General features: G+C 44.1%; 1 long non-coding RNA gene across 1 annotated transcript; it reads left to right on the plus strand.

Moving 5' to 3' along the window:
- The first annotated feature begins 11,156 nt into the window (after positions 1–11,156).
- Positions 11,157–14,444, plus strand: LOC143646042 (uncharacterized). The gene is made up of 3 exons (XR_013157238.1): positions 11,157–11,420; positions 12,492–12,804; positions 14,154–14,444. It is a non-coding gene; the product is annotated as an uncharacterized LOC143646042 (long non-coding RNA).
- Positions 14,445–23,536: the final 9,092 nt, after the last annotated feature.

Here is a 23,536-nt window from a genome sequence, read left to right on the forward strand (position 1 = left end):
TAGCTAAAAGCTATTCAGAATGAATATAAAAAGAAGAATGAAGTGGGAGGATTAACACTTTGTGACTTTAAAATTTATTATAAAGCCACAGTGGTCAAACAGTGTGGTACTGGCACAAAGATAGAAGTATCGACCAATGGAATCAACTCGAGAGTGCAGAAATAGACCACCAAATCTACGGTAAACCCCCAAAACCGCTGAATTGGGACAAAATAGTCTTTACATTAAATGGGCTTGGGAGAACTGGATATCAATAGCCAGAAGCATGAAAGAGGACACTTACTTTACACCCTACACAAAAATTAACTCAAATTGGATCAAAGTCCAAACATAAGGACCAGTACCACAAAGCTTCTAGAAAAAAATGTAGGGAAACATCTTTAAGACCTAGTAATAGGAGGTAGTTTCCTAAACTTTACACCCAACGTATAAGCAACAAACAAAAAAATAGATAAGTGGGAACTCCTCAAAATCAAATGCTTTTGTACCTCAAAAGACTTTGTCAAAAAGGTGAAGAGGCAGCCAACTCAATGGGAGAAAATATTTGGAAATCGCACATTGGATAAGGTTTGATTTCCTGTATACATAAAGAAATCATACAACTCAATAACAAAAGTACAAGCAACTTAATTATAAAGTGGGCTAAAGATATGAATAGGCATTTTTCTGAAGAGCAAATACAGATGGTTCAAAAGCACATGTAGAGGGCAGGCAATGGTGACTCGGTGGCAGAGTTCTCGCCCGCCATGCGGGAGACCTGGTTGGATTCCCGGTGCCTACCCATGCAAAAAAAAAAAAAGCGCATGAAGAGATGCTCATTCTCATTGGCTATAAAGGAAATGCAGATCAAGACTACAATGAGATACCACCTCACACCTATAAGAATGGCTGCTATTAAACAAACAGGAAACTACAAATGTTGGGAGAGGATGTGGAGAAATTGGGACATTATGCACTGCTGGTGGGAATGTATATGGTACAGCCCCTACAGAAGACAGGCTGGCACATCCTCAGAAAACTAGATATCGAGTTGCCCCATGACCTGGCAATACCACCACTTGGTGTATACACAAAAGAGCTGAAAGCAGTGATACAAACAGATTTTTATACTGATGTTCATAGCAGCATTATTCACAATCGTCAAAAGATGGAAAAATCCAAATGCCCATCAACAGATGAGTAGATTAACAAATTGTGCTATATACATACAATGGAATATTATGCAGCAATAAGACGAAATCCCTTGAGAACATAATGCTGAGTGAAATAATCCAGACATAAAAGGATAGATACTGTATGATTCCATTTTTATGACCATGGTAAAGGTAAAATTAGAGGCTTATAATACAGGGGAGAGACAAGAGTTAGGGAGAGGTTTTGATTTTCAATCTGGTGAGGATTTGTTTAGTCACTATCTTTCTCTTGGGAGCAATGAAGTTATCTAAAATTAAGAATGTTGGTGGACTATTGACTTTGGACATTATACATGAGGCCCAATAGATGGAGGTGGCTGAAAGATGCACTGACTGAGAAGTAGACTGGTGAATGATGGTTTCTAGTTTGCTAGCTGCCGGAATGCAGTATACCAGAAATGGAATGGCTTTTCAAAAACGAGAATTTAATAAGTTGCTAGTTTACGGTTCTAAGGCCAAGAAAATGTCCCAATTAAAACAAGTCTATAGAAATGTCCAATCAAAGGTATCCAGGGAAAGATATCTTGGTTCAAGAAGGCCGATGAAGTTCAGGGTCTCTCTTTCATCTGAGAAGGCACATGGTAAACACAGTCATGGTTTCTCCCTCAGCTGGAAGGGCACATGGAGAGCACAGTGTCATCTGCTAGCTTTCTCTCCTGGCTTCCTGTTTTATGAAGCACCCTGGGAGGTGTCTTCCTTCTTCATCTCCAAAGCGCTGGCTGATGGACTCTCTGCTTCATGGTGCTGCAGCATTCTCTGCTCTCTATGAATCTCCTTTATTCTCCAAAATGTTTCCTCTTTTATAGGACTCCAGAAATTCATCAAGACCCACCCAAATGGGTGGAGACACGCCTCTACCTAATCCAGTTTAACAACCACTCTTGATTAAATCGCATCTCCAGGGAGATGATCTGATTACAGTTTCAAACATACAGTGCTGAACAGGGAGTAGAAGTGGCTGCCTTTACAAAATGAGATTAGGATTAGAACATGGCTTTTCTAGGGTCCATACATCCTTTCAAACCAGCACAGATGGTGTAAACATATGATCAAACTTGGTGCTGCTACAAAAAGGAACGAGGTTGTGAGGCGTGCAACAATGTGAATGAACCTGTGGGACATTTGGTGGGGCAAAATAAGCCAGAAACAAAAGAGCAAATATTGTATTACCTCATTTAGAAAATACTTATAAGAAAACTGGGGCCTAGATTGTAAGCTCTTATAGCAGTTACATTTAGTCCGGAGTGGTAATTGTTATTTCTGGACTTTCAGGGGCCGTTTTATATGCTTATAACCTGGTATTTAGGGATAAGAATGAAGCCAGTCGGGTCAGGATTAAGGTAATCCAGAATGCAGGAGTAAGGAACTCTTTAAATTAGAACCTCATCTACTCTTTGAAACCAAAGAAAGAAAGGTTTATTTTGTCCAAAACCTAAATTTTCTGTAGCACATAATCCAACTCAATCTGTCTGGATAGACCATCTAAACAATCCAAATACAGGGAGCCCAGAATAAGAATGAGAGCCTTTAATCCCATATATCTTAATGTAATGCCTGGATACATCCCAGAGTGTATTAAGCAGATAATCAAAAGGTATTGGCAAGGTCCCTTGAGGAATGGGAGGAAAATTATGGAACTATTAACTTTACCACTGGGGAAACCCTGGACACTGTGCCAATGGTTAGGGACACCCAAATCAATAGGGCAAGCCCTTGATCATGGGGCTTGCTCCTGTGAAGCTCATGTAGGTAGAGGAGAAACTTAGCCTACTTGTAAGTATGCCTAACAGTCACCTCTGGAGGACCTCTGTTGTTGCTCAGATGAGGCCTCTTTCTCTCTAAGCCCAACTCTGCAAGTGAAACCATTGCTCTCCCCACTATGGGGACATGACATCCAGGGGTGAAAGTCTCCCTGGTGGCATGGGAGATGACTCCCAGGAATAAGCCTGGCCCTGACACTGTGGGATCAACAATCTCATCCTGACCAAAAGGGGGAAAAGAAGTGTAACTAATAAATTATCAGTGGCTGAGAGAGTTCAAACAGAGTCAAGAGGCTACACTGGAGGTCACTCTTATGCAAGCTTCAGTTAGAAGCAAGATACCTCTCATAACTTGCCAAACCTCAATCAAAACAATTCCTGCCAATCCTAAAGAATACCTAGGGCATTATATAAGATTCTACAAAGGTTCCATGCACTAGGGTAATTTTCCAGAAACCTACCACCTCCAGATGGGTCCCTGGACCAGATAAGTCCTGAAATGCACAGGGGTCAACCTTTCCAGAACATCAACTAGTTCCATCCCCCATCCCATATTTTGTACAGTCCCTTCCAACATGAAAAGTTAGAGTGGGCGTAGTTCAAATATCCCTAAAATGTGAGAGAAATATCAAGGGTGATGGTGGAGTTATACAGAGAAGGTAAGGTTTAACAAATGAGTATGACTGCTGAATCATTATATTAATATTTCTGTTGTTATCCAGTGTTTTGGAGCAGCTAGAAGAAAAAAAAATCATGAAACTGTAGTCCAAATCAAACTTTAAAATTTGTTCTATAACTACTTGTTAAAATGTACTTGGAAATTTATTGCCTTTTTTGTATAAATGCTATATTTCACAATTTAAAAAATTTAAAAAAAAAACCTTCCTCTGCTGAAGTCATTCTCTGGTGAGCATTCACATGGGACACAAATATCTTCATGTTCTTTGCCCACTCAGAAAGGTGTGTCCATATCTCTCTTCCCCAGACCTCTTTGTCACCAATTTTCCAATCATGCTCTTTCCAAGTCCCTGGCCATCCAGCCAAACCATTAGCAACAGCCCATGAGTCAGTATACAAATGCAACACTGACCAGTTCTCCTTCCAAGCAAAATGAACAACCAGGCGCACTGCTCAAAGTTCTGCCCACTGGGAGGATTTCCCCTCACCACTGTCCTTTAAGGACATCTCAGAAAGGAGTGGTAGTGCTGCAGCTGTCCACTTCCGGGTGGTCCCTGCATATCGGGCAGAACCATCTGTAAACCAGGCCCGAGTTTTCTCTTCCTCAGTCAATTGACTGTAATGGAACCCCCCAAAAGCCCATAGCTCTGGTCTGGGAAAGAGAAGGTAATGTGGCAGGAGTGGAGGCCACGGGTATTTGGACAACTTCATCATATAACTCACTTGTGCCTTCAGGACCTGCTCTGACCCTATCTCTAATAAACCATTTTCATTTTATGATAGAGTGCTGCTGCGCATGCCCAACTTTATAGCTTGGTGGGTCAGACAACACCCAGCTCCTGATAGGCAACACAGGTCTCATGGTAACTTGGTAGTCCATGGTTAAGTGTTCTATCTCTACTAAGGCCCAGTAGCAGGTTAAAAGCTGTGTCTCAAAAGGAGAGTAGTTATCTGCAGCAAATGATAAGACTTTGCTCCAAAATCCTAAGGGTCTGCATTGTGATTCAACTATAGGGGCCAACCAAAAGCTCCAGACAGCATCTCTATTTGCCACTGACACTTCCAGCATCATTGGATCTGCTGGATCATACGGCCCAAGTGGCAGAGCAGCTTGTACAGCAGCCTGGACATGCACAGAGCCTCCTCTTCTTCCAGTCCCCACTCAACTAGCAGCTTTTCTGGTCCCTCACCAAATGGGCCAGAATAGCACCCAAATGAGGAATATGTTGTCTCCAAAATCCAAAAAGGGCAACTAGGCATTGTGCCCCTTTTTTTTAAATTATAGGACAGGCCAGATGCAACAGCTTATCCTTCACCTAAGAAATGATATCTCAACATGCCCCACACCACTGGAAGCCTAGAAATTTCACTGACGTGGAAGGCCCCAGCATTTTTGTTGGATTTATCTCCCACTCCCTGACACACAAATGCCTTACCAGTAAGTCTAGAGTAGTTGCTACTTCTTGCTCACTAGGTCCAATCAGCATGATATCATCAATATAATGGACCAGTGTGATGTCTTGTGGGAGGGAGAAATGATCAAGGTTTATGCGAACAAAATTGTGACATAGGGCTGGAGAATTTATATACCCCTGAGATAGGACAGTGAAGGTATACTGCTGGTCTTGCCAGCTGAATGCAAACTGTTTCTGGTGGTTTGTGTCTATTGAGAAAAAAAGCACTTGCCAGACCAATAGCTGCATACCAGGTACCAGATGAAATGTTGATTTGCTCAAGCAATGATACTACAACTGGGACAGTGGCCGCAATTGGAGTCACCACCTGGTTAAGTTTACGATAATCCACTGTCATCTTCCAAGTCCTATCTATTTTCTGCACAAACAAAATAGGAGACTTGAATGGGGATGTGGTGGAATTCACCGCACCTGCATCCTTCAAGTCCTTAAGAGTGGCAGTAATCTCTGCAATCCCTCCAGGAATGCGATATTGTTTCTGATTCACTACTTTGCTAGGTAAGGGTAGTTCTAATGGCTTCCACTTGGCCTTTCCTACCACAATAGCCCTCATTGCATGAGTCAGAAAACCAGTGTGGGGATTCAGCCAGTTGCTGAGTATGTTGATTCTAATTATGCCTTCTGAACTGGGGAAATGATCATAGAATGTGTCCAGGGACCCACTATGAGATGGACCTGAGCTAAAACTCCATTGATCATCTGACCTCCATAAGCCCCCACTGACTGGTGGACCAGAGTGACGTTTTGTGTCCTGGAATTAGTGTCACTTCTGAGCCAGTGTCCAATGATCCCTGAAATATCTGATCATTTCCTTTTCCCTAGTGGACAGTCACTCTGGTAAAAGGCCCTAGGTCTCCTTGGGGAAGGCTGGGGGGAAGATTAACGGTGTAAATTCTGGGCAGTGTAAAAGGGTCCTTCCCCCAAGCATACCCGGCCCTCCTTCATTCTGGGTCTGTAAACTGTCTCAAGTCTGGGAATTGATTAAGGGGCCGCAACTTTGTTTTTGTAATTCAATTTAGACTTCTGTTCACTTGATCTAAAATTCTTCTGCTTATAGAGCTCAAACAAGAATTTAGTAAACTGTCCATCTATTTTACTTCTAGGTACTCCATGATCTACTAGCCAATGCCACAAGCCTCTGTGAGTTAGAGTATTTTGACTGCTACCTTGAATCTGTGTCCATAATGGTGGCCACACCCACCTTGTCTATGGTGATTGACTGTTGCCACCTGGCTTCTGCCAACTCGGGATCTGATCATCCCCATTCTGTTTAAGGATTCCAGCTCAGTGACAGCAGTTCCCACAGTAATAGCTGACCTACAGAGAAGGAGCGACTACAGAGCTCTTCAAGGATGATGGCACTAGTCTCATGAATTTATTTCTCAAGGTTCTGGTGGAAAATGTGTCCTCTGGACATCCCTGGGGTGTTGGGCAGGTCTTCCATGATAAATCCACTCTAACATTTCAATCTCTTTAAGCCTCTGGATCCCCTCATCTACATTATACCAGGGCAGTTCTGGCATTTTGACCTCAGGTAATGTCGGCCCCCTTTTGATCCATGTTTCAGCCAACTATCCAAACAAAGTCTTAATGCCTTTTCCAATCCTGTGAGCTATAACACTGAATGCTGAATCTCTGCTTAGTGGGCCCATATCAATCAATCAATCAATATAAAATTGATCCAACTTTATCTTCCTTCCACCATTATCCCACACCTTTAATATCCATTCCCACACATATTCCCCTGATTTCTGCCTATATAGATTGGAAAACTCAGGCAGTCCTTTTGGAATATGGCATACTTCCTCATGGGTCACACTTTGCACCTCACCTTTCAGGGCCGGTTGGGACTTTAGTCTAGTCATAGATTTTGAAAAAAGAGGAGTGGTAGGGGTGGGTCATAAAAAGAAATAGAAGTGTCTTTCAAGACAATTACCTCAGGGCATTGCATTGCATTGCAGTTTCAGCTGATGAACAGGATTAGTCACTCCAGACAGAGGAGTGAGGCTGTTTCCCCAGGGGAGGTGGTTACAGGGTTAGCAGGCACTGAAGGGTTAATCTCATTAGGTGGGGGTTGGATAGCAGACTCCTCTGGGCAGACTGGAGGCGGGGGAAACTGTTTCCTCAAGCCAGGCTGGAGACCAGAAAGCTCTTTCCTCAGGGCAGTCCATTACAGGTCGGGTCTAGCACAGGCTCAGCAGGTTCCAGGGATCCTGTCTCCCCATCGCCATCATTATCAAGGCATATATCACCATTCCATGTATCGGGGTCCCATTCTTTCCCAAGCACAGCCCTTACTTTTTTTTTTTTTTTTTTTTTATTAATTAAAAAAAATTAACTAACACAACATTAGAAATCAATCCATTCTACATATGCAATCAGTAATTCTTCATATCATCACATAGGTGTATGGTCATCATTTCTCAGTACATATGCATCGATTTAGAGAAAGAAATAGCACGACAACAGAAAAAGAAATAAAGTGATAACACAGAGAAAACACAAATAAAAATAAAAAGTACAAAAATATATAAGAGAAAGAAAAAACAAACAAACAAAAAAAAACTATAGATCAGATGCAGCTTCATTCAGCGTTCCAACATAATTACATTACAGTTAGGCAGTATTGTGCTGACCATTTTTTTTTTTTTAGACATCATACCATTCTACATATGCAATCAGTAATTCTTAACATCATCACATAGATGCATGATCATCGTTTCTTAGTACATTTGCATCAGTTTAGAAGAACTAGCAGTATAACAGAAAAAAATATAGAATGTTAATATAGAGAAAAAAATAAAAGTAATAATAATAAGAACAAAACAAACAAAACAAAACAAAACAAGAACCTATCGCTCGGATGCAGCTTCGTTCAGTATTTTAACATGATTACTTTACAATTAGGTATTATTGTGCTGTCCATTTTTGAGTTTTTGTATCTAGTCCTATTGCACAGTCTGTATTCCATCAGCTCCAATTACCCATTATCTTACCCTGTTTCTAACTCCTGCTGAACTCTGTTACCAATGACATATTCCAAGTTTATTCTCGAGTGTCGATTCACATCATTGGGATCATACAGTATTTGTCTTTAAGTTTTTGGCTAGACTCACTCAGCATAATGTTCTCTAGGTCCATCCATGTTATTACATGCTTCATAAGTTTATCCTGCCTTAAAGCTGCATAATATTCCATCGTATGTATATACCACAGTTTGTTTAGCCACTCGTCTGTTGATGGACATTTTGGCTATTTCCATCTCTTTGCAATTGTAAATAACGCTGCTATAAACATTGGTGTGCAAATGTCTGTTTGAGTTTTTGCCCTTAATTCCTTTGAGTAGATTCCCAGCAATGGTATTGCTGGGTCGTATGGCAATTCTATATTCAGCTTTTTGAGGAACCGCCAAACTGTTTTCCACAGTGGTTGCACCATTTGGCATTCCCACCAACCAGTGGATAAGTGTGCCTCTTTCACCGCATCCTCTCCAGCACTTGTCATTTTCTGTTTTGTTGATAATGGCCATTCTGGTGGGTGTGAGATGATATCTCATTGTGGTTTTGATTTGCATTTCCCTAATGGCCAGGGACATTGAGCATCTCTTCATGTGTCTTTTGGCCATTTGTATTTCCTCCTCTGAGAGGTGTCTATTCAAGTCTTTTTCCCATTTTGTAATTGGATTGGCTCTCTTTTTGTTGTTGAGTTGAACAATCTCATTATAAATTCTGGATACTAGACCTTTATCTGATATGTCGTTTCCAAATATTGATTCCCATTGTGTAGGCTGTCTTTCTACTTTCTTGATGAAGTTCTTTGATGCACAAAAGTGTTTAATTTTGAGGAGTTCCCATTTATTTATTTCCTTCTTCAGTGCTCTTGCTTTAGGTGTAAGGTCCATAAAACCGCCTCCAATTGTAAGATTCATAAGATATCTCCCTACATTTTCCTCTAACTGTTCTATGGTCTTAGACCTAATGTTTAGATCTTTGATCCATTTTGAGTTAACTTTTGTGTAGGGTGTGAGATATGGGTCTTCTTTCATTCTTTTGCATATGGATATCCAGTTCTCTAGGCACCATTTATTGAAGAGACTGTTCTTCCCAGGTGAGTTGGCTTGACTGCCTTATCAAAGATCAAATGTCCATAGATGGGAGGGTCTATATCTGAGCACTCTATTCGATTCCATTGGTCGATATATCTATCTTTATGCCAATACCATGCTGTTTTGACCACTGTGGTAAAGCCCTTACTTTAACAGCAGACACCTGCAACTTTGAGATTTTAGTTTATGTTGTAAATTTGCTACTAGCACAATGAGGCTCTATGTCTGGTTTTCAGAGATCTCAAGTCTGTGACCACAGAAAATACAATTTTCATTCAGGTCAGAAGTGGAAACTTTTACATCATTCACGCGGCATTTAAGGTGCAAATTTGAAACTTTCAGCTCATACCTTTCCCTCATGACTGTATCCAGCATATCTAACAACAACCAGCCAACATCATTATACATCTTAATTCCACAAAACTCTGTAAAGGTGTCAAAAACGTTCTCACCCAGGGCTTTGCCTCATACAAGTGTACAATTAGTAGAATCTAATGGTAATATTTTGAGTATCTCTTTTGCCAACTCACCACATGGACTGTCAGTGCCATCTTGATTATTGGAAACAGTCATTAGTGCCTCTGGGTCTAGTCAGAATAGAGAAAACCAATGGTAAAAACCCATTTTTAAGATTCCATTTCTCAAGAACCACTCCTGGTACCATGCTGCCTTAGTCAGGATCCTCTAGAGAAACAGAACCAACAGGAGAGATCTGTAAATATGAGATTTATAAAGGTGTCTCAGGCAAACGTGGAAATGGAAGGTCTAAAATCCACAGAACAGGCCATGAAGCTGGTAACTTCGATAAATGATCTGGAGGAACTCTACAAGAGAGGCTCCCTGGCTGAAGAAGCAATGAAAGAACCTCTCTTCTCCCTTAAAAGCCTTCAACAGAATGGATTATCTCATTGTGGGAGATGTGACTTAGTTGATAGAAGATGTAATCAGTCACAGACATAATCAACTGACTGATGATTTAATTCACCAGCCTTCAGGTTTATCAGTTAGGCACGAACTATCCTTGCAGCAACGCTCAGGCCTTTGCTTGCTTCACCAGACAACTGAGCATAATCACTTGGCCACCTTGATACCACAACCTAATCATCACACTTTCTGTGCCCTCCTCCTGCTTTATTTTTCTTTGTAACTTGTGAATATTTGAATGCATTTATTGATTGTCTTCCTCCCAGTGGAATATTAGTTGCAGGGAGATAGGAACTTTGTCTCATTTACTGATTTATTCCCATTGTCTAAAAACTATACCAGAAAACAGTAGGCTCTCAGATGAAGGACTGAATGAATGACAAGCGTGTTCTTGGGCAAAAAGTTTATCTCAGCCTCCATTTCCATATCTGTAAAATGGGGATGATAATAGTCCATACCTCATAGACTTGTGGTGAGGATCAAATGATTTGGGAATAGAATACAAATCACACGATGATTTGGGAATAGAATACAATTCACACGGTGTCTGATGTATGCTAGATAATCAATAAAAATACGTTAGATAATCAATAAAAATCAGCTGTTAATATTCTCCTTAAGCCATGGATTCTACATTAGTTAAGGTATTGCTAGTTGTAACAAACCGACCCCAAGGTTTCGGGGGCATAGCACAACAAACGCTTATGTCTGGCTCATGTAATGGACAATGCAGGTGTTCCTGGTCGGTAGACCAGAGTGGGTGGGAGAAGAAGGAAGAGCCCTCCCTCAGTTTAGTCATTCATTCCCAGGGGGCTGCAGAACAGAAAAACCTCTGCCATCTGTAATTCGTGGTCTTCGGAATGGCCCGGGAGTTGACGGCCAGCCAGTGGACGTAAGAAGAGAGAACAGAAAAACCACACCCTCTTCTCCACCTTCTGAGCCGAAGTCACCCACGGAGCTTCCTCCCGCTTCATTGGTGAGAAGCAGTCACGTGACCCCTCCCCGACGCAAAGAGCGCTGGGAAATGCAGTCCCTGGCTCGGCAGCCAGTCCCCGCAACAACTCCACACCCCACGGAAGGGGAGCACACACCTCTGCTGGACAGCTGGCCATCCCTGCTTCAAAGGATTTATCAGATGACGGCTGTGCTCCATAAAGCCTCAGGTTGAGCGTCTGCCAAGCTGTCAAATCCCCAGCTGTAGCTGGTTTGACGTGAGAAGTTCCTCTCCAAATGGTTCACGTATCAACCCTAGCCCGAAGAAGAAGATTCCCTTAGACTGAAAAGGGTAGCAGTGGAAATCTCTTAGCCTCAACTCTCCTCCATCTCTCTCTCTGTGTCTCTGTGTCTGTCACGCCCACTCTCCGTCTCGGGATCATGAGATGTCTCAGCCTATTTTTAAGGCTGGGCTTCTGCCCCGGTTCTCACCTGCCATTGTAGATCAGATAACCTAGTATGGCTAACCACAGTGAACTCTCCAGTATCTTAAGACCCAAACTTGACGTGTGAAATGGAGAAGAGTCTGGAAGCCACCAAGGCTTCTGCACATGTTGGGCTCTTTCCACTCTGACTCTATGAGTAGCCACATTTCACCTACTCCTAATCTTCCCTCCCCACCCCCACCCCTCTTTTTTTTTTTTTTTTTTACATCATTAGCATCATGATTAGCACTATTGAACTGGGCGTCTATTACTTGCCCTTGATTGGCACACACTCGCCTTTTCCTGGTAACTTCTCCATTTCCTTAGGGAACCACATTCCCCTGACTAGTCTATACAGTTCAGGTAATTTTCTTAACCCCATGCTACGGCATTTGCCATGGAGTCCAGAATTTTCACATGAAACATCTAGGCCTTGCCTTTGAGCAGTCCCCACACCCCCACTCGCCTCTCATCTTAGCAGAGCCTCTTTCCTTCTCTAAAACCTCTGTGTCCACTTCTGGTAAGAACCAGCCCCCGCCCCTGCCTTGCCCCAAATCACTGGTGCACAGGGTATCTTGTGGGAAAAGAGACGTTCCCTCTGATAAGGCATTGGATTGAGAATGGGGCAGTTGGTTTGGGGAGGGGGTGTCCCTTGTTATAGAACCTGTATCACTTAGCTATTGCTGCCTAACAAATACCCAAAACTCAATGATTTAAAACCATAAGCATTTATTATTGCTTGTGAGCCCACAGATCAGCTGGGCAGTGCTTCTGGTCTCATCTGGGTTCTCGCATGATTCTGAGACCAGCTGTGGACCATGTAGGCGGCTCTGCAGACCTCAGTGGGCTATCTCACTTGCTTAGGGGTTAACTGGTCTAGATTGGTTTTGGCTGGGATAACCGGACTCTCCTGCACATAGTCTCTCATCTCCCAACAGGCCAGCAGGAGACCGGTCACAAGAAAAAGATAGCAAGGAGAAGCATGAGGGATATCTTCAGACCCAAGCTCAGAGCTATTACATCATAACTTCTACTACCTTCCATTGCCAAAGCAAGTCACAAGACCAGCCTAGATTCAAGGGTGGTGAAATAGACGTCACCCCTTTCTGGAAGGAACTGCAAAGTTGCATTGCAAGAGGAGTAGATACTGGAAGAAATGAAGGACCAGGACCTTTTTTCTTTTCTTTTTTTTCACCCTCAATCTACTATGAACAACTCACCTACATCCTAAATAACATGATAATCTGCAAGGTGGGTGTTAGTCACCAATTTACACATCGGGAAACAGGCTCAGAGAGAATAAGTGACTCATAGAGCTATGATCTTCCTGGCTGACAGGCTCTCTCACATTCTCTTCTCACCACTCTGGGTACATATGAGGGGTAGGCCCTAGGTGTGCCCCTTGAACAGGCTGGCATGAGGAATAGGGCAAGGGCTGACCATATGGGGCCTCCAAGGGGCCCTGCTCTTTACTGGACCCTGCCTTATGCGAAGCAGATGCAGAGGCGCTCCAGGTCTCCCCTCCTTTGATTTAAATATGCATGAGTTACACACAAGGGCATCACCTCCCAATGACATTCTCTCATTTCAAATATAGCATCTCTACTCACTAAAAAAAGTCTACTCTCCTTTCTGAGTCTAATTAATTTCTCGCCCTAATCTACCTTTCACCAAAAATTTCAATAGTCCCCACTAATCAATCCTTTCCTAATCCCCTTAACATTAACCTAAGACCAAAACACGATGTCATCCTCCTGCCTCTCTTAGCTTCTCTAGGCATCCTAACAGGAGCAGGCACTAGAGTCTCAGTATAGTAATTTCACAGATGCTTTCAAAAGAATTCCAAATAGTATGAAGGAACTCGCTGATGCTTTAGTAGATGTACAAGACCAAATTGACTCGCTCGCAGCAGTGGTAGTGCAAAACAGACACAGGCCAGCCTGCTAACAGCCAAAGAAGGCAGCCTTTGCTATTACTCAATGAGGGCTGCGGCTTCTATGTTAATAAATCTGAAGAAGGCTGAGATGCAGCAAAACAACTTAAGGTTAGAAGGCTACAAGGACACAGTGCTGACTCATCATGGAGTGTCATCATGGCTCCCTTACTTACTTCCCCATATAAGGCCACTCATCATTTTTTTAAAATTTTACTTACCCTAGCACCCTTGTTCTGTAAGCTTATTAATCAGTTCCAACAATGCACAGTCACTTCACTAATGTGACAAACGGTTCATAACATACTACTCTTAAGCCTTTCAGGAACGACATGCTAGGTTACCAAAGACTTGTAAGGCAAAAACCGAATGAAGTATCCCCTGACTACTGTCACATCAAAAATCCTGCCTCCATCCCTGAAGCCCCCTAACGCCACCCCCTTCCACCCAGCAGGAAGTAGCCAAGAAAGTCAGACAGTGGCCTGCCTCCTCCACTTAAATCTATAATAATCAAAAGGCAGGCATGGCAGGTCACAGGGGGTGAAACTCAGGTCCTCCTCTCCCCCTGCAGCAATGGCCAAAACTCGTGATCCACTAACTCATGACCCTTTCCCTTTCCCCTTGCCACAACTTGTGATGCCTCTTGCCAAACGTTACCTGGGGTAAGAAACCACTCCAAATAAGGACTCACAGCATGGCTCCACCAGTAAGGAGCAAACAAGTCAGAACAGGCACAGTGAAGAAAGAAGCAAGAACACCAGCCAATGGCAAACAGATGAGTCTCCAAAAAGCAGAATTCAAGACCCATCAGGAATGGTCAACTTCAGAATACACAGGGAAGAACACATCACCATGCAGGGGGACATTTTCTTCAGGCTTTTGAATAAAGTGTTCCTTCACCCTCTTCCCATCCCTTTCTTCTTCCCCCTCCCCCCTTTATAATAAACCCCTTTTCATTTTCAACCTCAAAAAAAATGCATGGGTTATTTCTTGGACTCGTGAACTTGAACTCAGGGCCCTAGCACACTTCCCGGAGCCTCCTGCCAGGTGATGTTCTAGACTGTTCCAGACACAGGTTTAAAGCACCAAGTAATGTCTCTCACATTCAGTCTACTTTTTATTTTTAGCATCAATTACATTGTTTTCCTGCTCCGCAACATTACACATGCCATTCCCTGTGCCTGGAGTGCCCTCCCCTTTTCTCCTACCTCTTCTAAGCCTGGCTTACTCCTACTCAACCTTTAGAACCCATTTCAAGGATCTGCCCTCCAAGACAGAGATGACACTTTATTCTCTATGGTTTCTGGATTCGGTATGGGTATTTCCCAGGTCTGTCTCCTCATCTAGTCAGTGAGCATCTCAAAGGAAGAAACCCCTGCTTTAGTCATCCGTGTACCAGCCACTTCCTAGCTGTGAGAACTGGAGCAAGGTGTTTAATTCTACATGCCTCAGTTTCCTCACCTGTAAAGTGGGGATAATGAGGACCCTCTTCATAGGGTTATGTGAGGATTAAATGAGTTAATATATGCAACAACAACCAAAACAAACACACATCAAACAGTGCCTGGCACATATTAAGTGCTCGATAAATGTGGGCTGTTATTATTTTATTATTCCCAGTACCGGGCATAGGACACAGAGCACGGGCATAGGACACAGAGCACGTGCTCAGGAATGATTTCCTGAATGAATGAATGAATGAATGAACTTTGCCTTGATGAGCAGAAGACCACCTTATTCATCAAAAGTGAATAAGACTTCAGCTGGGAGAAAATTAACAATATCCCCGAGTGCGTACAGCATTTTAATTAGAAACTCGTTCACGCCCCACCCTGTGTGGCCGCTACCTTCTGCTTTCATTTTCGTCGGACCTGGAGTTGCACTTTGAGAGCCGGAATATGGGGGCATCATCTTCAGCCTGCGCCCTGAGCCTAAGGGCCAGACCTGGAGGCCTCCCACATGCCTCCCCAGCTCCTGCCTAAAATAGCCTCCTCTTGTTAGGTGTTAAGAGGAAGCCTGGAGATAACTTACGTAAGCCAAGCCCACCCGTCCCGCCACTCATCTGAGGCTCTGAGCAAATCCCATCCGCGGGAGAACTGCATGCGGGCCCTCCGCGCCAGCAGGGGGTGCCCAACGCTGGTTTTCTGCGCTCTGGGAACCAACTCACCCCACCTGGGAGGAACTTTAGAAAATTCTGATGCTTGACCTGACCTGGGAAGTCCTGTCTGGACGTGGGGCGCGGAAACGCCCCCTCAAGTGGTTCCAATGTACAGCCAAGAGTGAGAAACTTAGCCCCAGAGCCTCTGCCTCCCTCCAACCAACCACCTGCTGGGCTCTTTCTAGGGACCGAACAGGCTCTCATAGTTCTGGATTCATCTTTTATAGGTAGCAGCATTTCCAGGCTTCTGAGTTATCACGTAAACCTCCTTTACGGTTTAGCGTGTCTGCAAACTGACTGACCATGGTTTACTTATGATTTACCTCGAAAACAATTCACTTTTAAACTTTAGTCCCATTTTAGGCAGATGTGGACTTACAGCTTGGATGTGCCAATCTGTTTTCTTTAATGATGTTAGAATGAGTGTTAAACTGCTAGAACGTAAACCCACGCCCCACTCAGAATTATTCTGTATACAGCCAGTGGTACACTCATCATGACTGGGAGAGAGCAGGGAGGGGACACACCCGGATATGGGGAATCAGGGAATGAAGGCTTTTAGGGTTGCACATAAATCGGGCTGGACTGGGTTCCCAGCTGTAGGACGGCAGGTGCCATGCTGTAAATGTTTAAACTACCTGAAGAAGACTACACAAGACTCTAGTAAAAGTAGCCACCTCTGGAGTCCTTGGAATTTTTTTTCTTTCTTTCAAAGAGAGAAAATGGGGCAACAGAAAGGGGTGCCCAAGATAAAACACCATGCCAGAGATACAACTGGCTGAGAAAATCCAGCCTGTCCAGGCAGGAGAGGCTCAGAATTGAGGCGGGTGGCACTTGGTTTTCTGGACACTTGAGACCTGATGCCCCCTATGTGCAGCCCTTAGGCCACCTCAGTCCTCACCCAAGGCAGTTCCAGCAAACAACCAGCTCCCTCTTCTCTGATTCTCAGCCCAGAAAGATGCCTTTTAAAGATCCCATTCCAACATCCCTAGGCACTGGGCCCTGCAAAGGAGCCAGGCTAAAAGTGCCCAGGGCAAGCAGGAGGCCAAAGCCCCAGGCCTGGGGCATCCTCTAAGGGGAGCTCACAGGGTCTGGAGGCCCAGAAGGACCTACAAGAACATTACAGGGCACCAAGTCCCAGAGAAAGCAAATGCTGTCTTCCAGGTAAATCAATGCTGGTTAGGAAGATCGTTCCAAAGGGAGTGAGGTCCCCATCCCTGGAGGTGTGCAGGCATAGACCAAGGAAACATGTGTCAGGGAGGGTGGGGAAGGACTTCCCTTTAAGGCTCTTTGAATGCTGAGCTCCTATGATTCCAACTCCTCTTTTGCTTGAGGGTGCAATATATGGGAAGGTACTCTCCTGCCTCCACGCTGGGAGCTGTGCAGGCGCATGATTGGGGAGGCCCTTGGGGTCATCCAGCATCAAAGGGACATTGCTGGGCCTTGCATCAAGACCTTGGCCATTCAAAAAGGTTTTGACATGGAACCTAAATTTTCTGTAGCACCTAATACAGCCTGTACAGGCTAATACAGCCTAATACAGCCTAATACAGGCTGTAACTCAGCCTGTCTGGATAGCTCATTTGAACGAGTGAAACACAGGGAGCCCAAAATAAGAATGAGGGCCTTGAATCCTGTGTAGCTTAATGTAACGCCTGGATACACCCTAGAATATATTAAACAGATAATCAAAAGCTTTGGCAAAGCCCTTTGAGAAATGGGAGAGAAAATATGGGACTATTAAACTTTACCATCAGGGAATCCCCTGACATTGTGTCAAACATCAGAACACCCAAATCAATAGGCCAAGCCCTTGATCTTGAGGCTTCCTCTTGTGAAGCTTATGTATGTAGTGGAAAAGCTTAGTCTACCTATAGGTAAGCCTAAGAGTTACATCTGGAGGACCTCTTTTGTTGCTCAGATGTGGCCTCGCTCTCTCTAAGCTCAACTCTGTAAGTGAAATCATTGCCCTCTCCCCTATGTGGGACATGACATCCAGGGGTGAAAGTATCCCTGGAGGCATGGGAAATGACTCCCAGGGATGAGTCTGGCCCTGGCACTGTGAGGTCAACAATTCCATCCTGACCAAAAGGGGAAAAAGAAGCATAACTACTGAAGTATCAGTGGCTGAGAAAGTTCAAATAGAGTCAAGAGGCTACTCTGGAGCTCACTCTTACTCAAGCTTGTGTTAGACATTGCTACCTATAACTTGCCAAACTCCAACCAAAACCATTCCAGCCAATCCTAAAGAACACCTAGGGCATTATATAAGATTCTACAAAGGTTCCATGCACTAGGGTAACTTTCCAGAAACCTACCACCTCCAGATAGGTCCCTGAACCAGATAAATCCTGAAACCTAGAGGGCCCTGCCTCTCTAGAACATCAGCTAGTTCCATCTCCCTACCCCATATTACTGACAGCCCCTTCCAACATGAAAAAGTTAAAATGGCCATAGCCCAAATACCCCTGTGTGATAGAAAGATCAAAGGTGATAGTGGAGTTATACAGCAAAGGTAGGATTTAACAAACAAATATAATTGCTGAATCATTAAATTGATATTTCTTTTAGTCTTCAGTATCTTAGAACAGCTAGAAGTAAAAACCTAAAATTGTGGAATTGTAACCCATACCAAACTCCGAAATCTGTTCTGCAACCGATTGTTGTGCTGTGCTTTGAAATTTATTGCTTTTTTGAATATATGCTATTTTTCACACAAAAAAGTTGATTATGTTGACAAAAAAATATCTATTCCTTCTAGCTTCCCATATTCTGGAGCAGCTAGACGGCAAAATCTGGGAGAATGATATGGTAGCCCATGACAAACTCTGGGATCTGTCCTGTAACTACTTGTTGAAGAGTGCTTTGAAAACTATTACTTTTCTCTTTCTTTGCTTTGTGTATTTGTTATGTCATACAATAAAAAAAATTTTTTTTAAGTGTTTTGACAGTATAGGAGCTGGTGGAAACACTTGCTGACTTCAAACCAGCACCTCTCAGGGCGATGGGAGGCTCGGTCAGGAAACAGGGCTCCTATCAGGCCTCTTGTACTCTTTGGACCTCAAAGATATGAAAACTGGAGTGAACTTTGTTCAATTTTTTTTAATGTGGGAAAACTTATAGTTTTGTATTTTGGTAATAACACTTTTATGGGACGAATTCAAAAGTGCTTAAGGGCATGTAATGACAAGTGATTCTCCTTCATCCCCTCCCCTCCTGGACCCCCAGTCTCTTCTCCAGAACACCCACTGACTAATTCTTGGTGTCCTCCCACAATCAGTCTATAAATAGGCAAGTAGATATGTACATCTCTCGAGAAAGGTTTTTGGAGCACCTGCTAAATGTACAAGGGAAAGCACGGGCTAGGACGTCGGATGGGGTCACACACCAACTTGGCGTATGTGGCTGCACCTACCTGTTTGCAGAAAACACTTTTTCTGAGGACCAGGCACTGTTCTTGTACTTGTCTCTGTGTGCTCTCTCATTTAATTCTCACCACGTGTTAGTCCAGGTCCTCTGAGAAGCAGACAGCAAGCTGAGATTAGATTTATACAAATGCAAAAGATTTATTGAGGAAAATGCCCACAAGAGAAAAGAGGGAAGGAGTTAGAAGAGCAGCGTTCCTAAATCTACCAAAAATAAAAATAAAGGACAGCCAGTTAAATTCGAAGGTCAGATAAACAGTTGTTTTGGTTTGATAAAGTTGCCGGAATGCAATAGACCAGACATGGGTTGGCTTTTGCAATTGGGATTTAATAACTTACAATTTACCATTCTTAGGCCATGAAAATCTCCAATGCAAGGCATCAACAGTCTGAAGATACACTACTGGCATCCGGGACACTCTGTAACAGGGGAAGGCACATAGCCAGCATCTGGGTTTTGTTGCTTTCAGTTTCTGGTTCCAGTGGCTTCCTCTCTGAGCTTCTGTGGTTCTGCTCCTAGCTTCACTGGGGCTCTTCTCCATGAACTTCTCTTCATCTCATCTCTTAGCTTCTCTGAGCACCCTGGGCTTTTTCTGTATGTCGTCTTTCCTCTTATAAAGGATTCCAGGAAGGGAATTAAGACTCACCTTGAATGAGGTGGGTCACATCTCAGTTGAAATAACCTAACCAAAAGGTCCCACCCACAAGAGCTCTGCACCCAGATAAATGGGTTAAAAGAACATGGCCTTTTTGGGGTACATAACAGCTTCAAACTACCACAACATTGAATAAATTTTTTTAAATGTAAGTATGCCCATACAATGCACCCCCTGCCTACTTATATTTAAAAATGATGGTTGCTTCTCTGACCTTTAAACTTAACCAGGTGACCTATATTTTATCTGTAAACCCTAAACTGGAGGCCCGTGGGAGAATCATCAGAGCAGGATTGAGGCCTGACTCCTGTGGGAAGGAGAGGAAGGGAAGGAAGGTTGGATACTGTGGGGAGATGGGCTTGAGGATCCTGCGTTATTGGGATGAGCCCTAAATGTAATCTCAAGGGTGCTTATAAGAGGGAGGCGAGAAGGTCAGATGAGGACGTAGGAGATGTGACAACAGAAGCAAGAGATTGGGGTGATGTGAAGGAGTCACATCCGTGGGATGTGGGCAAGTTCTGGAAGCTAGAAAAGACAAGTACATGGATTTTCCCCTGGGGCCTCCAGAAGGAACAACCCTGCTGACACCGTGACTTTAGCTCAATGATATTGATTTTGGATTTCAGGCCTCCAGGAGGGTAAGAGAATAAATTCATGTTGTCTTTAAGCCACTAAGTTTGTGGCAGTTTGTTGCAGCAGTCCTAGGAAACTAATACAGGTGAGAGAAGTCTTAAATTGCAGTGCCATGCTGAGGGAGTTTCAGCACGGCCCCTGGGGAAGGGACCTGTGCTAGTTCCCCTGATGTGCTGACACACCGTCTGGGAAACACCCATGGGAACCCGATCTCGGTGCAAATGTGGTACTTCATTCAAAACACAGCAGCTGAGTCAATCAGTTACACTCTTCATCCTTTGAAATCTGACAGGTCCATTGTCATGGCCGCCATCCACCATGAAGAAACAAAGGCCCAGAGAGGTCAAGAAACTTGCTTAAGGTCACACAGCCTTTAAGTATTGCTACTGGGATTTGAGCCCAAGTCATCTCTAGAATCCTCACAATTAAACCACACTTCTAAAATGCTTGCATCTTGGAGTAAGTGCTGCTTCGAAGTGTTTCTGGAATCAATAAGTATGTATTAGGAATAAGTTAATTTCAAAAATACTAAAGGCTGATAATACCCAGTGCTGGAAATGGTATAGGGAAATGAGTGCTCTCAAATCTCATGCACTGTGGATAGGGTTCAGCTTTTTTTTTTTTTTTTGACACGGGCAGGCTCCAGAAATCAAACCAGGGTCTCTGGCACAGCAGGCTAGAATTCTGCCCCTGAGCCTCCAGTGCACTGTCAGGTACAGCTTTTTGTAGTGCAATTTCGCAGTATTTGCCAAAATGTTAACTACCCGTGCCCTTTGTACTAGCAATTTCACTTGCAGGAGTTCTAGCCCACAGAAACTCTCACATCTTCCCAAAGGAAGTAGCAAAATTGCTAATTGTGATGTTGGTTTGTAACTAGGAAGCACTGAAAATAACTTACATATCCACCAATGAGGGAGCCCTTAAATGCATTATAATATACCCACACATCCAATCATTGCAGCGATTTGAAAAGAGCAAGAGAAATCTATAATGACTGACTTGCAGAGAATTCCAAGATCTATTGTGATATTTTAAAAGTCTCAGGTTAATAAGCACAATAGAGGACAATGCATTTATGCAAAACAGGAGGAAACAACGTGTGTGTGTGTGTGTGTGTGTGTGTGCGCATGTGAACACATAGAAAGAGATCTGGAAGGTTGCAGCAAGGAGGGCCCTAGGAGTGGAGTCGTGAGGGGGAGAGCAGTAGGAGCTGAGGACACAGCAAGTAACTGAGCAAACAGATGGCATTGCTGGGAGAGTCCCTTGGCCACCACAGTGTGGCTGGGCCCACCAGCCTCATGCCTGGAGTTTCTGCCTCCTGTCTCCTCCCGTACTTGACACACTGCTCCATAGTATGTGAGCTCCAGCAACCTGAGAGTCCCACAAAGGACCAGATGATGCCAGAAAGACAAGAGAATTAATTGTCCAGGGAGCAGATTGCGACCAAGGGGATACAGGAGCTGGGTGGATAAATTCCCTCTGTCAGAACCTCTTTTGTTGCTCAATGTGGCCTCTCCCTCTCAGCCAACACAGCAAGCAAACTCACTGCTCTCCCCCTTTCTGTGCGGGACATGAATCCCAGGGGTGTGGACCTTCCTGGCAATGTGGGACAGAAATCTCAGGATAAGCTGGGACTCAGCATCAAGGAATTGAGAAAATGTTCTTGACCAAAACGGGAAAGAGAGAAATGAGACAAAATAAAGTGTCAGTGGCTGAGAGGTCCCAGAGTCGAGAGGTTATCCTGGAGGTTATTCTTATGCATTATATAGCTATCCCCTTTTTAGTTTAGGGTGTATTAGAGTGGTTAGAGGGAAGTGCCTGAAATTGTAGAGTTGTTTTCCAGTAGCCATGTTTCATGAAGATGATTGTATAATGATATAGCTTTCACAATGTGACTGTGTGATTGTGAAACCTTATGTCTGATGCTCCTTTTATCTACGGTATGGACAGATGAATAAAAAATATGGATAACAAATGAATAAATAATTGGGGGAACAAAGGTTAAAATAAACTGAGTAGATCTTATCCTTCCCTTTCTCCTCCTGCTCCGGTGGCTCTCCAACCACCACCGTGCCCTCTTCCGCCTTCACCGGCTCCTCCGCCACCGTCCTCGACAGCCTTGCCACCCTCACCTTTCCTCCTCCAGAACAGCTACTGGGGGAGTGGAGACGATACAGAGCAGCTCCCAGAGCCACAACGGAGATCAAAGGGACGGCGTACCCCATCCTGGAACGGCTGACTGTCTGGGAGAACCAGCTCCGGTGAGATCGCCGAGGGGCGCGGGCTTTCCCGGGCGGGACGGCAAGCGGCCGGAGACCCTCCCTTCCTCCTTCCCAGGCCAGCTGGCAGAATTGGGCAGGCAGTCCCAGTGGGCCGCGGCGGCTGGTGCCCCCACCACACAACGCCCCCCGGACCAACTGAGAGAGTTGGGTCGGAAATCCCCAGACCGCGGAGAACGGTGACCGGGGGGGTCCCTTCCAAACACGTGACTCCCCGGTCCGGCTGGGAATGGTGCACTCTCCCGGGCTGCGGCGGCCAGCAACCCTCCCGGCGTTCGGACCCCCAGGCCGGCTGGCACTCTTCCAAGCCGCTTCGGCTGGCAAACCTCCCCCACGGCGAGAGTTTTCCAAAGTTAAAGGACCCACAACACCTTTTACTGGTGGAACCCGCAGACAAACGTGTGCCACGAGCGCCACCTACTGGGCAGGATAAGAAAAACAGAACCCAGAGATTTCACAGAAAAATCTTTCAACCTGTTGGGTCCAGCACCCAGGGAAATCTGACTAAATGCCCAGACGCCAGCAGAAGATAACGGATCACGCTCAGAAAATTGAAAATATGGCCCAGTCAAAGGAACAAACCAATAGTTCAAATGAGATACAGGAGCTGAAACAACTAATGCTGAATATACGAACAGAAATGGAAAACCTCTTCAAAAACGAAATCAATAAATTGAGGGAGGACATGAAGAAGACATGGGCTGAACAAAAAGAAGAAATAGAAAAACTGAAAAAACAAATCACAGAGCTTATGGAAGTGAAGGAGAAAGTAGAAGAGATGGAAAAAACAATGGATACCTACAATGATAGATTTAAAGAGACAGAAGATAGAATTAGTGATTTGGAGGATGGAACATCTGAATTCCAAAAAGAAACAGAAACTATCGGGAAAAGAATGG

Source organism: Tamandua tetradactyla, chromosome 9 (assembly GCF_023851605.1).
Source record: "Tamandua tetradactyla isolate mTamTet1 chromosome 9, mTamTet1.pri, whole genome shotgun sequence".
Lineage (NCBI taxonomy): Eukaryota > Metazoa > Chordata > Mammalia > Pilosa > Myrmecophagidae > Tamandua > Tamandua tetradactyla.